Source organism: Triturus cristatus, chromosome 3_2, assembly GCF_964204655.1.
Source record: "Triturus cristatus chromosome 3_2, aTriCri1.1, whole genome shotgun sequence".
Classification (NCBI taxonomy): domain Eukaryota; kingdom Metazoa; phylum Chordata; class Amphibia; order Caudata; family Salamandridae; genus Triturus; species Triturus cristatus.
The window spans coordinates 196,441,652-196,455,217 of NC_140584.1; the positions used below are offsets into that span (position 1 = coordinate 196,441,652).

At 48.2% G+C, this 13,566-nt stretch overlaps 1 protein-coding gene across 4 annotated transcripts in view; it reads right to left on the bottom strand.

Moving 5' to 3' along the window:
- CEP70 (centrosomal protein 70) overlaps window positions 1-13,566 on the bottom strand; it is a 450,608-nt gene that overhangs the window by 33,019 nt on the left and 404,023 nt on the right. The gene's annotated exons all lie outside the window — the stretch shown is intronic.

Genomic DNA, 13,566 nt, shown 5'->3' on the forward strand with positions numbered 1-13,566 from the left:
AACCCGTGGTCTTCCTATCCCGGAGACTACTTCCCAGGGAACAGAAGTGGAGTGCAATAGAGCGTGAAGCCTTTGCAGTGGTATGGGCTCTGAAGAAGTTGCGGCCATACCTGTTTGGCTCGCACTTCCTGGTTCAGACCGACCACAGACCCCTTCGTTGGCTGATGCAGATGAAGGGGGAGAATCCCAAGTTGTTGAGGTGGTCTATTTCCCTACAGGGAATGGACTTTCAGGTGGAACATCGGCCTGGAGTGGACCACGCCAATGCAGACGGTCTCTCAAGGTATTTCCGCCTTAGTGATGAGAACTCCCAAGGGGTTGGGTAGCTCTCCCCACTTTCAGCTGGGGGGGGGACGCGTGTTAGACCTGTCAGCCCTTTGGGTGGTCCCTCCTCTCCATTATTTATTTTGTCCCACTTTTGCCTCAAGCCCTGTTAGTATTTTTCCTTTTTGGGAACCACCAGACTTTTTAGTATTGAGGCAGATTCAGGGAGCCATTTTATCTACCCCTGAAACTTCTGTCTGAGGGCCTGGAGCACAAAATGGTGGCCACCTGTGACATCACCAGCATCCACTGGAACCTACTAGCACCTTCCAGAACATTCCAGAGCCCTGTGACAGTTGGAGGCGGTTTAGAATGTTGGGAAGCTAAGACAGAGAGTTGGCAGTTGGAGCTGGCAGTTGGCACCTGACTGGTGAAGAGTGAGCAGCAGAAACCTGAAGGAGGAAGGAGTGAGGCAGCAGGGGTGGAAACTTGTGCCTGGAGTGGGGTCCATAAACCCACCCTTGATACTAGTCCCTACTGACTGAGCCCAGCCTGAAGCCCTGTGTGGGAAGAAGCAAGAAAAACCATCTTAAGGACCTGGACAGCAGGAACAGGCCTTAGAATCCAAGAACAGCAAGATCCTGACCTGGATACTGGTTTCCCTGGAGTCCGACGTCGAGTAGCCTGGAGACCTGGAGCCCGAGGTGGAGAAGCGGCGCTGACTGGAAAAGCAGACGTCGTACCCGGAGCCGCCAGAGGTCGAGAGAGGGCGCCGACGGAGGTCGTAGAGAGTACCAGAGGTCGAGGAGGAAGTCACCCGAGGTCGAGTGAGCGGCGTCGACGGGGGAGTGAAGTCCGCCCTCCGGAGTCGCCGGAGACCGAGGTGAAGCGTGCCGGAGGTCGGGAGTGGAGATCGCACTCCGGAGTCGCCGGAACCTGAGGAGAGGAGCACCGGAGGTCGGGAGTGAGGTCGCACTCCGGAGTCGTCGGAACCTGAGGAGAGGAGCACCGGAGGTCGGGAGTGGGGATCGCACTCCGGAGCCGCCGGAAGTCGACATCGAGCCAAGGCCGGCCGACGTCATCGAACCAGAGGTCGCCATCGGACCGGAGCCGCCCGAAGTCGACATCAAGCCAAGATTGCCCGACGTCATCGAATCGGAGGTCGAGATCGAGCAGAGGCCGCCGACATCGATCCGGAACCGCCTGCCGGCGTCGTCAAGAACTGACATTGTGCCGAGGCCGCCGACATCGAACCGGAACCGTCTCACGGCGTTGACACGACTCCAGCGGCGTCGGAGCTTCAGAAAAAGGGCAGTAAGTGGAATAGAGGGCGCCTAAGGCCCTGTGGAATCCTAAGAGACTACTCTAGGGGTTAGAGAGGTGCTGGAACCAGCTGGACTGTGCCAGGGGTGAGCTGAGACTAATCCAGAGGGGTTGTGTAGAGTGAGAGAGCCAGGTCTCTACTATTTCCCCCTTGATCTACCTCAGTTTAGGCCTCAGCCTTGTCCAAGCCAGGGAGTAGACACCCTCAAGCCATCCACATAACTACAAGCTGTGCCTGGGCCAAATCAGCCCATAGTAATCTCAAACGTGATCTGATTCTATGAGTGACACTGTCAGCTTTTAATTATTTATTGAGGGCACCGTATTTATTGTATTTAACCTATTTATTGCTTCACTGTATTTATTGCTCCACAGTATTTATTGTCGCACTATATTTATTGGTTTACAGTATTTATTGCCTCAGAATATTTAATTGCCTGTATGTATTGCACTTATATTTATGCCTTCATTATTTATGATCACCCCTATTTATTGAATCATTAAGACAGTATTTATTTGACCTGCACTATTTAAAAAGCTTTGTATATTGTGATTGTGTATTATTTATCTAATCAGCAACTAAGAGAAAAAGAAGATAAACAGAGATATTTTCATAATTTTTACGGTGTAGAGTCGTTTTTGGAACGGATGCACGCATGGTTATTGTATGGGTATGACGTATGCTTAGCACGGTGCCTGATTGCTGACCACTCGAGCCAAGCTACCACTGTGTATGTCTGGAGAGACCCCGTTACCACCAACCCTTTCCGGTGTGGGAGTGGAGTATTTCCAACAATATTCAACTATAATTACGAGAGACTAAGACAAAAAGACAACACCTTGCTTCAAATATAAAGTTACTTGAAAATGGTATGTATGTGCAGCAAGCATTGCGAAACAAAATAAAAAAGGCTTTTCGGTGGTAGGTTACAATGGGGACAGGAAATATGTGGCATATCTGTGTCTGGATTGTTAGACTATTTTTTCACTTTAACACACTATGAAACCAAAGGACTCCCAATGCTTTGCAAAATACAAAGGATTTTTGAGACAGAAAAGTATAAACGTTCATCAGTTCTTAACATAAATAATATTTGCTAGCAAATAATGATTTTGTCTTGATTGGGAGCATGGGAGAACACCATTATAATAATGCTCTCCTTTCAGAGTAAAATAGTTTGGGCAAATCCTACAATGTTGCACTTAGCAGAATATAATACTGCATGCACATCCATTGTGTAATAATAGTCCTGGCCCCCTTTATATACTCCGTAAAAATATTGTTGTCCAGAGATTTACATTTCTGATTTGTGTTTTTGTATCATTAGAGAGGTAATTTAGCTTGAGAAGACATTGCTAATCCGGGTCAAATATATTTTGGACAACATTTTTAAACATGGCGGATGTGTTGCAGTGATCCTTTCCACAATTTTCCAAAATGCTGGCTCTATAATTATGTGTTTTAGCCATCATATAGGTAATTAATTTTAATATTGCTTTTGTTTCAGGTTTTCCGATGATTCAAATTCGTAAATATGAGCAAAGCAGGTCGTAGCAGATGATCTTTAACACCTGACGGAGTGTTGCTACCTACAAAATGCGGAGGACTCCTTCAACAAAGAAAAATGTGTCATTTGTCAAACTAATCTGAAAAATAAAGCTATCAACAACTGCAGCTGGACAGAACACAGTTTGAGGTGCTGCAGAAATACGGCAAGATGAAGTTCACAAAAGATTGATACTGATGGGTGAAGGGGATCAAATATTTTATCAATGTAACAAGTTCTACAAGTCGTGTACAATAGGAAAAAAGCCTGGAAACAATTAGTCAAAGAATAGCAGAAACCAGTGAATCACAACAAGAATCCAAGTCTTCTGAGAAAGCGATGACAACCAAAACCAATGCCCATCCACTTAGATCATCAATGGCTACGCCTCGTCCACCTCCAACAACTGATCAGAAAGTAGAGGATCTTCAATGTGTTATCTGTGGTTTAGCCAGAACCAGGGCCAAAGGGATTGATGAAAGAACAAAGTACAGAGTATGTGAGTCTCAAAGGAAAAATGTATTTTTATCTGTAGCTACTTTCTCCCAAGATTAAGTTTTCAGCCGCTTATGCTAGGTGAATGTATTTGTAGAGGATTTGTAATGCCCACCAGAACTGCATGCATGCATACATTCGAAAATATGAATGTACGATGAGCTCCCAGCAGCAACAAAACCGTCAGCCTTCAGTTAAGTTTGCACTCTTTGAAAAATCTAATTACGTTTTAAAGCCATTCTTGAGTGCTGGCTACCAGTTCATACTCAGTGAGATCAGAGAAATAATGGTCAACAATGATGAAACTGTATTGATCCATAATAATGAAATTAAGATTTCTCTGGTGAGCATGTACAATGACGGAATTAGTTTTTGTCAGTCTAACAAAAAGAATGAGCCTCTTATGGTGTTCTCAGCTGATTTGACTTTGACATTCTTGCTGCCAAAATAAAAGCACAGGATGCAGTAAAATCAGCAGCAACCATTTTAAGAAACGTTCTGAAAGATTACGTTTTTGGACTTCATAACAAATTTTGCGATGCCCCAGATCTTGTGAATCATGGGAATCAACTAGAGTGGCCTGATGTGTTTTTAACATTTTTGACGTCATGGTTTAATATCAGCAAAGCAAAACTGTTACAAACTATAATTCTTGAATTCGTAACAGAAGCCAACATCAATGAATATGGCTTTGAATATATAAGCGAAGAAGTGGAAGACAATCCCATCAACAGACAGGCTTATGCTGTGCAAATGTACTGTCTTTTCCAAATCCTCTTTTATGAATTACATCAAGGCAAAAAGAAAACTCCGCTACACATGATGACAGCCCAAGCAATCTATGACAAGTGCAAAAGTAGAAAGCTAATTACTGCAATGAATAGGATTGGTGTGTCAAACAAGTTATAATGACATAGTAAGGAGCAGGAATTTGTTTGCAGCTCATGCTGTAAAATCTTGTGAATCCGACAGCACACCACTTCCAAGTCACTTTACCAGGAAAGATTTACAATTGCTGCTCTTGAGAATTTTGATTTTGAAGATAGCTCTTCCTGGAACATCCAGCATATATGATACTGCCATGGTGCTTTTTCAAGTCTGTACCAAGCTGAAAACAAGTTGTGTCAGCTGTAGGCATAAACAAACAAAGCTGCAAACTTATAACCCAACTGCCTTCCCAACGTGTGCAATATTGCTACAAGCCATCAACATGTCCCAGTCTACCAGAAAGTTTCAAAGTGGCTGAGAACATGGATCTTCTTCTACCTGATGCTGCGGTCCGCAACGGTGATTTAACTGAATTTATCTTATCACTTATTCAGTGCAGGCTGAAGGATGAAGAAAAGCCAGTTCCTCTATGGGCTGGAATTCCTGCTATGATCTCCCAGAATATCGTCCCACTGAAGAAGGTTGGGTTTGTGCCAGTAATACAATCTCCAGTCACAAACTACGCAACAGTATACACAGCTCTAACACATTTCCAAAATGTACATGCTGAGCTTGAAGACCAGCCTATCCTGCCAATTTTCTGTGAAGAAGTTGTTTTCTGTATTGCAGATGACATTTTTATGAGCAATCCAGTAGATTTTGATGATCTTTATCCAATGATGGGCGTTTTCCAAATGGAAAAAGTTGTGTTGCGATGTGCAGGAATTTATATCAGTGGATGTGGCATAGACTATGCACTTATTGTGGCTGAAATCTTTGGAAGCAAACTTGTCCAGTCAGTATTGAGCGGAACACACTATGTTCATTCATTCATTTGATAACTTTATTTCGGTCGAAGACCATAAAAGCACAGATAAAATATGTACATACAAAATAAAATACATAAATAATTAAGCACCTAGAGTAAGAAGTTATTAAACAAGAGTTATCAAGAAAGACATAGTAAACAATTCAATTCATCAGTATTAAGAACAATTAATCAGGGCAGACCTCCTCCGCCACATGCCATATAAAAAACGAGAGACAGAAAACACAATGGGGGGTGAGGTGTCATATCTTAAGATCCTACAGGCTTGGGCACATTGTTTTAGGCCCAAATTTCTACACAGTGGCACCAGCCAGGATCTACGTATTGCGTTATAGGCAGGGCAGAAGAATAGAACATGTACCACATCTTCTTTGCTTTCGTTACAAACTGGGCAGATCCCCTCACCACGTCCAGCCCATTTGCAAGTCAATGCCCCAATCGGGAGGCAACCATAACTTAGTTGTGTATATAGCTTTTTTGCATAGGGGGTTGAATCAAATCTAAAAACTCCTCCCTCCTGGGCACCAATTTTATTTGTAGGAATTCTTTGGTCAACCTACCCATATATGGCGAGCGGTGTAGCAGAGTTAGATTGGGCTGCCTAAGTAGAACCAACAGCTCCGTTCTCCGTACCGCTGCACAACTTTCCTCGGGGATCTCCCATAATTGAGGGAGGCCTATCTGGTGTACTACGGCTTTAATATGGGATAGCCAGGGTATATTTCTACTCTTCAGCTGATCCCAGATTGCAGAGAACTCAGCTCTATAATCACCGAGTTCGGGTGTTGTCCACAGCCTTCTCCAATACAGGAGAGGTCGGCTCGATAAAAGTTCAGAGATAGGCTCTAAACCTAGGTCTAGTCTCAAGGGTATAAGCGGAGTGCTCTGGGGGAGCCCTAACAGGTTCCTAATAAATGTGTGTTCAACCTTGGAAAGGGTCAATATACGAGTATGACCCCAGAGCTCTGCGCCGTACATTACAGCAGGTCTAGCTTGGGCACCATACATTTCAAGACCTGGTGAGACTGGTTTGAATTGGGTTTTCCTCTGGAACTTATTGATACCTCCCACTATCTGTGTAAGCCTTAGGGCAGATTTGGTTACCTGGGGGCCCCAGCTGAAATCTTCAGTCAGGGTAACACCCAGATATACAAAAGTTCTGACCCTTTCAAGTGGGATACCATTTAAAACTGTTCATTCGTTACAAGGTATGCTCATCATACCCGAGGCTATAGAACCATTGCGTTGGAATGGTTTCTGGGACAAGAATGACAAATAAGGTTTTGCATATCTTATTTCAGAAGTGAACAAGGCACAGGGAGCACTTCATTCAAAAGACATAATGCAAATCCAGGCACTGTTCGATACACTAAGATTAAAATAAGAAAACTTGAAAAACAAGTTTGTAGAGTTTGTCAAAGAATGTGAAGAAAAATCAGAACTTTGCAAGTACCGGGGAAATGTTTTACACATGATAGCTCTAGTGAAAAACTTGGTACAAGCTGAATGGGAAGGTGATTGGGAGCTGCATGTGAAGACTGTGGAGTCAATGATTACTGTGTTTCATGAATTCGATTGTATAAACTACCTGAGATATGGGTCCCGGTATTTGGGAAGAGTGAAGAAACTAGAGGCGGAAAAACTATACGTCTACAAATAATTCATCCAAAGATATTTTTTGGTGAAAGATAGAGAGGGAAGGCTCAATGCTGTGGCTCCAGACATGAAATTGAAACAGGCTTTCCAGAGATCACAGAAAACCTCCAAGGGAATTGTTGGTCAGGCACATAAAAGTGAATATGTTGCTCAATGGCAGCTGGTTTACCAGAAAGTCCTTTCTATTTGCAATGTTTTCAGAGAGATGACAAATTCCAAATGAATGGACCATCATTAAACTGTTCCCCACTACGAACTTGTGGAAAAGAGAGAGGAATGTTTGAATAAACATAAAGCCTTCTCCGTTTTTCATACAGCAGCAAGGAACACCTTTGAAATGACAGCCTATGCGACTACACAGCTTTTTGTTTTTTATCTGTTTATTACGTTTTTCATGGTACAATTACATAACAAGTGCCGGCACAATAAGAGTACAAGGGTATTACATACTTTGTGACTGGCCTGGTGCACAGGCGACTACACAACTTTGTGACCAAACAATATGTGGATAAAGATATAAAGACACATCTACCAGATGTCCTGGAACTTGGATTGAAACTATACTCAGAACTGAAGCAGGAGAGATTGTATTGAAAGAGAAAAAGCTGTTTGACATAATCACTAAAGCTAACCTTCCACACTTTAATTACTATAGTAAGAGTTTCGTCCAGCCAACCACTACAAAACAGGTAAACAAAAATAACTTTCACAAGCATGTAGAGAGATGGATGGAGCAAAAGAAAGGGGTTAATTTATCAAGGACATTCTGTCGCATGATGATCTTCCAACAAATGCATTATTTGATGGAGATTCCGAGACCAAACCAGTGAAGCACAAACTCATACAAGAGCTCGGAAAAAAATCTTTCACCTAAAGAATTTCAATTCGAAAAGGTGTCCTCATTGAAAACTGCTGTTGTTGTGGACTATTTCACATAATTGAGAATGGGCAAGATTTTATCCATACAAAACTTTGGAGCGGTCATTCAGACTGTTCTACAGATATCAAAGTCAGTGTGCACCTTGCAAGAATTGCACGTTGTCTTTGACAGTATCTTGAACTATCTGTCAAAGAATGTGAGAGAATCAGACGAATGTGGAACAATTGACCTTACCTGCATCAAAAATTCAACACCTATACCTGTGCTACTTGATAAGTTCTGGTCATCAACATCGAACAAGATGAACTTGGAGATGTTAACTCGCCAAAACATTGCTGATGCTTGAGTGAACACTGTATTTTCAATTACTGCAAGTGGAATGATTGTCAATGAGAAGTTGGTGCCTGCAGAGACATGTTCAAAAGGTACAGACCAAATTGTTCAGGAGCCTAACAGCAAATTGGAGGAAGCTGACCTTCATATTGTGCCAAATGTTGAGTGGGCTGGTCGAAATGGTTCCAATCGAGTCATTGTACTGTCAAATGACCAAGATGAACAACTTACTTACCTTCAGTAACAATAGATCTGTAAGAAACATAGGTTAGTTATAGATTTCTTACCTTCGAATTACCTCCAGGCGTCAGACTGGATCCGTAAAGTTTTTCGTCAGCAGTACCCCTGCGCGTCCAAAGGTGGCGTCGGTCAGCTCTGCGTTCGCCATTGGTGTCGGGGTCGCCGGGATGACGTCGCGGTAGCTACTTAGACGCCGCCATTGCGAGCCGACATCAGTTCAGTACACAACTTTCGACGCCAGAAGCGCAGAGCCATGCAAGACGCTGACCACTGGTGCACAAAACTAGGGCCCTGAAAGGAAATCCTTAACCCTAGAAGTCAGTTCGCAGAACGGGGAGGATGGGTGGGGCAGTTAGGAATCTATAACTAACCTATGTTTCTTACAGATATATCGTTACCGAAGGAAAGTAACTTGTTCATCTGAAAGCAACAGTTATTTATAGATTCCTTACCTTAGAATAGATACCCCAGCAATACCAACCCCAGAGGTGGGTCTGCGAACTAAGTTTACACCAGAAAGTCCTGGAGAACAGAACGGCCAAAGAAGCCGCCTCTCCGGACTTGGCTGTCCAGGCAGTAATGTCTTGTGAACGTGTGCAGCGATGCCCACGTAGCTGCCTGACGCATGTCATTAAGGGGGACTCCACGTCCCAAAGCAGTGGTAGCTGCCTTCGCCCTGGTGGAATGGGTGCGCAACCCCACTGGCGGCTCCTTCTTTGCCAAGGAATAACAAGCTTTTTTTTTTTTTTTTTTTTTTTTTTTTTGGAAACCGTTTATTGCATTTTGAAAAAGTTACAGGTATGGGCCTACAACCACCCGGCCGGCCGCTAGAGTGACAAAAGCATATGACATACATACAGTAAGAGTCTCTTGGCGGTGCAGATTGGTAAAGCAGGAGCCATCAATAGCGCAGGCCGCATAACTCCAAGCCCACAATACGGTTTCCTTTTATCAAAACAGAACAACACAAAAAAACCACACCCGCAAGGCAACCCGCAATCCAAAGTGACGGCACGTGCTCCGTAAGTGGGGGATCTCGACCAGCAGCAAAACTCTGAAGAGGGGAATGGGAGTAGATCAGGGACTGGGGAACCACATGCCCACGGCTGAGGAAGGGGGGTCGGCTAGGGGGACGGAGCTGGCGAGGCAGCCGGTAGCAGTGGCGGCTCACAAATACCCCCGCGGTAGGCGTTCCAGGGGCCCCAGATTTTCACCCACGCCCCAGGCTTACCCCTCGCCACATACACTACCTTTTCACGAAACATACACCAATCCATATGTTCTTTCCAGGCCAACACCGCCGGGGGCCTCTGGGATCCCCACAATTGGGCAATGTCACGCTTAGCTATCATGTATCCCAGAGTCACCCACCGCGTCTGCGGGACCGAATAGTCATTTGGTTCCCACACATTCAGCAAGCATCTCCTCGCTTCAGGCAACAGCGCGACACGCGTAACCACACGCAGAACCTCATGCACACCACGCCAGAATCTCTCCACCTTTGGGCACTCCCACAGTATATGCATGAAAGTTGCCAAAGCACCACAGCCACGCTTACACAATCTGTCACCAGCAAAGCCCATACGTAGAAGCCTTGGCCCCGTCACGTAAACCCGGTGAAGGATCTTAAGCTGGACGAAGCGAAGGCGAGCCGGGATGGCCACCTCCTTCGGAGAGGCCACCGCGGAAATCCAATCCTCGTCGTCCAGTTCCAGCCCGTCGGCAACCCAGGCCTCGCGGAGACTAATCAGCAGGCACGATCTGTCGTTGATCAGTTTTTTATATATAAGGGAGATTGTGCTGTCTGGAACATGGCCATCCAGCACTCTGTCCTCCAGGGGGGAAGACTCCGGGATGGACGCGACATCCGGAAAGACGGAGCCCAGCGCGTGGCGGACTTGTAGGTACCGAAAGTACTCACTGCCTTGCAGCTGAAACTCCGTCTGCAGCGTCTCAAAAGTTTTGAATCCCCCCCTCGTCCAGAGATCTCCCACCTTGCTGATTCCGATCGTGTCCCACTTCTCGAAGCCCTTCGATGTCCACAGGGAGCCCAACCTCTCAGACGTATATAGCGGTGACGCCCGGGTCAAACGGTCCTTCCACCCCATAGCTGCATTAGCCGCGTGCCAGACACGCACCATGACACGCGTCGGTCCCGTCAGACGGGAGTCGGGCGCGCCAGAGTAGAGCGCTCGATTGTAATCGCCACCGGGCAGGAGCATCCTGTCCATTTCAAATGCCGGGTTCAAGGCGGGCCCGTAAAGGCCATGATTAATTGCAGCTAGTTGGGAGGCCCAGTAATACCGTTTAATGTCCGGGAGGGCGACCCCCCCATCGTACCACGGGAGCGTCAATTTGGCCAGAGCAATGCGCGGCCTCCCATCCCAGAACAGGCGCCGCTGGAGGCTCTCCACCTCACGGAAGTAGCGCGCCGGAACCAAGTCCATAGTGTTCTGGAGGGCGTACAGAAAGCGCGGCAAGGACATCATCTTAAACAAGGCCGCTCGGCCAAGAGGCGATAGCGGAAGACGCCGCCAACGCGCAACGTCCTCCTTCAGGCGCTGGAGGGGGGGCAGCAAGTTCCGCTCATAGCGGGCCTCCGGGTCTAGGGTAATATATATACCCAGGTACCGGAACCCCTGGGAGGCAATCTGGATCGGGCAGTCCCGTGGTAGGGCCGGAGCCTCCCCGGAAAGCACATATACGCAGGATTTCGCCCAGTTGATGACGAGGCCTGAGTTACGACCGAAGGAGCGCAAAACATCAACCAGGACAATCAGCGATTTACGCGGGGAGGCGAGATACAAAAGGATATCATCGGCATAGAGGGACACGCGGTCCTCATGCTCGGGGGTCCAGCGGAGACCACGGATAGAAGGGTGCCACCGTAGCCACTCCGCCAAGGGCTCCAAGGCCAGTGCAAACAGGAGCGGCGACAAGGGGCAACCCTGACGCGTGCCCCGCCCCAGCGCGAATGGGGCCGAGACTCGCCCATTCACCACCACCTGCGCCAATGGGCCCGAATACAACAATTTGACCCAGCTAATGAATCCCGGTCCAAATCCAAATTTCGCCAGCATCGCCCAGATGTATGGCCATTCAAGCGTGTCAAACGCCATGGTGGCGTCTAAGGACGCCAAGATGGCCGGCTCCCGCACAAACGGGACACGCGCGAGCACCCCGTGCAAGCGTCGCAGATTAAGAGCCGTGTTGCGGTGGGGTATAAAGCCAGATTGGTCTTGGTGGACCAAATCGCCCACCACGCCGACCAACCGGTTGGCCAACACCTTGGCGAGGATTTTGGGCTCCGCGTTCAAGAGCGAGATCGGCCTATAGGATGTGACCCGCTCACGGGGTCTCCCCTCCTTGTGGATCACCACGATTGTGGCCAGACGCTGGTCCGGCGGGAGGGAACCCTGCGAGTGGGCCGCCAGGAACATCGCGCGCAGGTGGGGCGCTAGTACATCCGGGCGTAGCTTGTAAAGCTCGATGGGGATACCATTGGGGCCCATGGCCTTGCCGGATGCAACCGAGCGAATAGCCAGGGCAATTTCGTCCGAGGTGGGAGGAGCGTCCAGCAAATCCCTGTCCTCCACCGTAAGGGAGGGCAGCGCGATGTCCCGAAGCAGGGCATGGGAATCTTCCTCCGAGCAGGGGGAAACCGGGGAGTATACCTCGCGGAAGTAATCCGCGAAGCAGGAGACAATGGCTTCCGGCTCGGTGACACACGCACCATCCATCCTCTCAATCAAAGGAACCACACGACTCGCTCTCTCCCTCTTATCCAACCACGCAATCAATTTGCCAGCCTTATCACCCACATCATACAATCGCCCCTGCTGCTCTCTACTGAGGCCCCTGGCCGCCTCCGTGACGAGGGCCCTATAGGCCGCCTGCTTGAGGTGTAGAACATGCAGCTTGGCATCCGTTACCCCGCTCCCCAGGTCACCCTCCAGTTCCGCAATCTCGGCCTCCACCCGGGTCACCTCCTCCCGCTCGCGCCTCCGGGCATGGGAGATAAAGGAGAGGGCCTCCCCTCTGAGAACTACCTTAAAAGCCTCCCACAGGGAGATGGCCGAAGGGACAGACCCCACATTCTCGTCAAAATATCGCTGTAAGGATTTGATCAAGTCGGCACGAATGGTGGGGTCGCGCAAATACCATGCATTGATTGGAGCCACCCTGCCCTCCCCCCTCGGGAAGACATCGAAATGTAACAGCAATGGGGAGTGATCTGAAATACCCCGCGCCAGATGGCACACCTCCCCCACCCTCCCAGCATAGGCCGCCGGGACAAGGATGTAATCGAGCCGCGAGAGGCTACCATGGGCACCCGAGTGGAAGGTGTATTGCAGCTGTGCGGGATGCTTTAGTCGCCAGCAATCCACCAGGCCCAGTGTGTCTAAAAGGCCGGACAGCCACGCCTGTGCCCGGGGGAGGTCCCTAGGGGGATGACGATCCATAGACCCAGAAGCTACCGCATTAAAGTCCCCCCCAACCACCAGCAGGCCACCCGGAAGGTCCAGGAGGAGGCGCCCCAGGTCCGCAAATGTAGTAGCTTGTAACCCAGGCGGGACGTACACGGATATAAAGATAAACACTCTACCCTCCATTCTACCCACCAGGACAGTGTAGCGTCCCCTCTCATCATGGCGCACCTCATCAATCTCCAACGGGAGCGAGTTCTTGATCATGATACCCACCCCCCGCGAGCCCGAAGTGAAGCCCGAATGGGCCACCAAACGATAGCCCCGCCGATTCATTGCATGAAAGGAGTTACCTATAAGGTGTGTCTCCTGCAGGAAGACAACATCTGGTGAAATACGTTTCAAGTACTGCAGGACCACACCACGCTTAATCCTATCCCCCAGGCCGTTAACATTCCATGACAACACAGTCAAATCCCTACCCCCCATCGTACGTAGAAGCAATCAGTCGTCCCCCACAGAGCATCTTGAGAGCAACAATACAGTAGCGGGTTTGCCTTGCGGTGCAAACAAACAACACACCCCCCCACTCCCCCAACCCAACAGAACTCCCCCCTCCCTGCACCCCTGCATGAGCCCAGACAG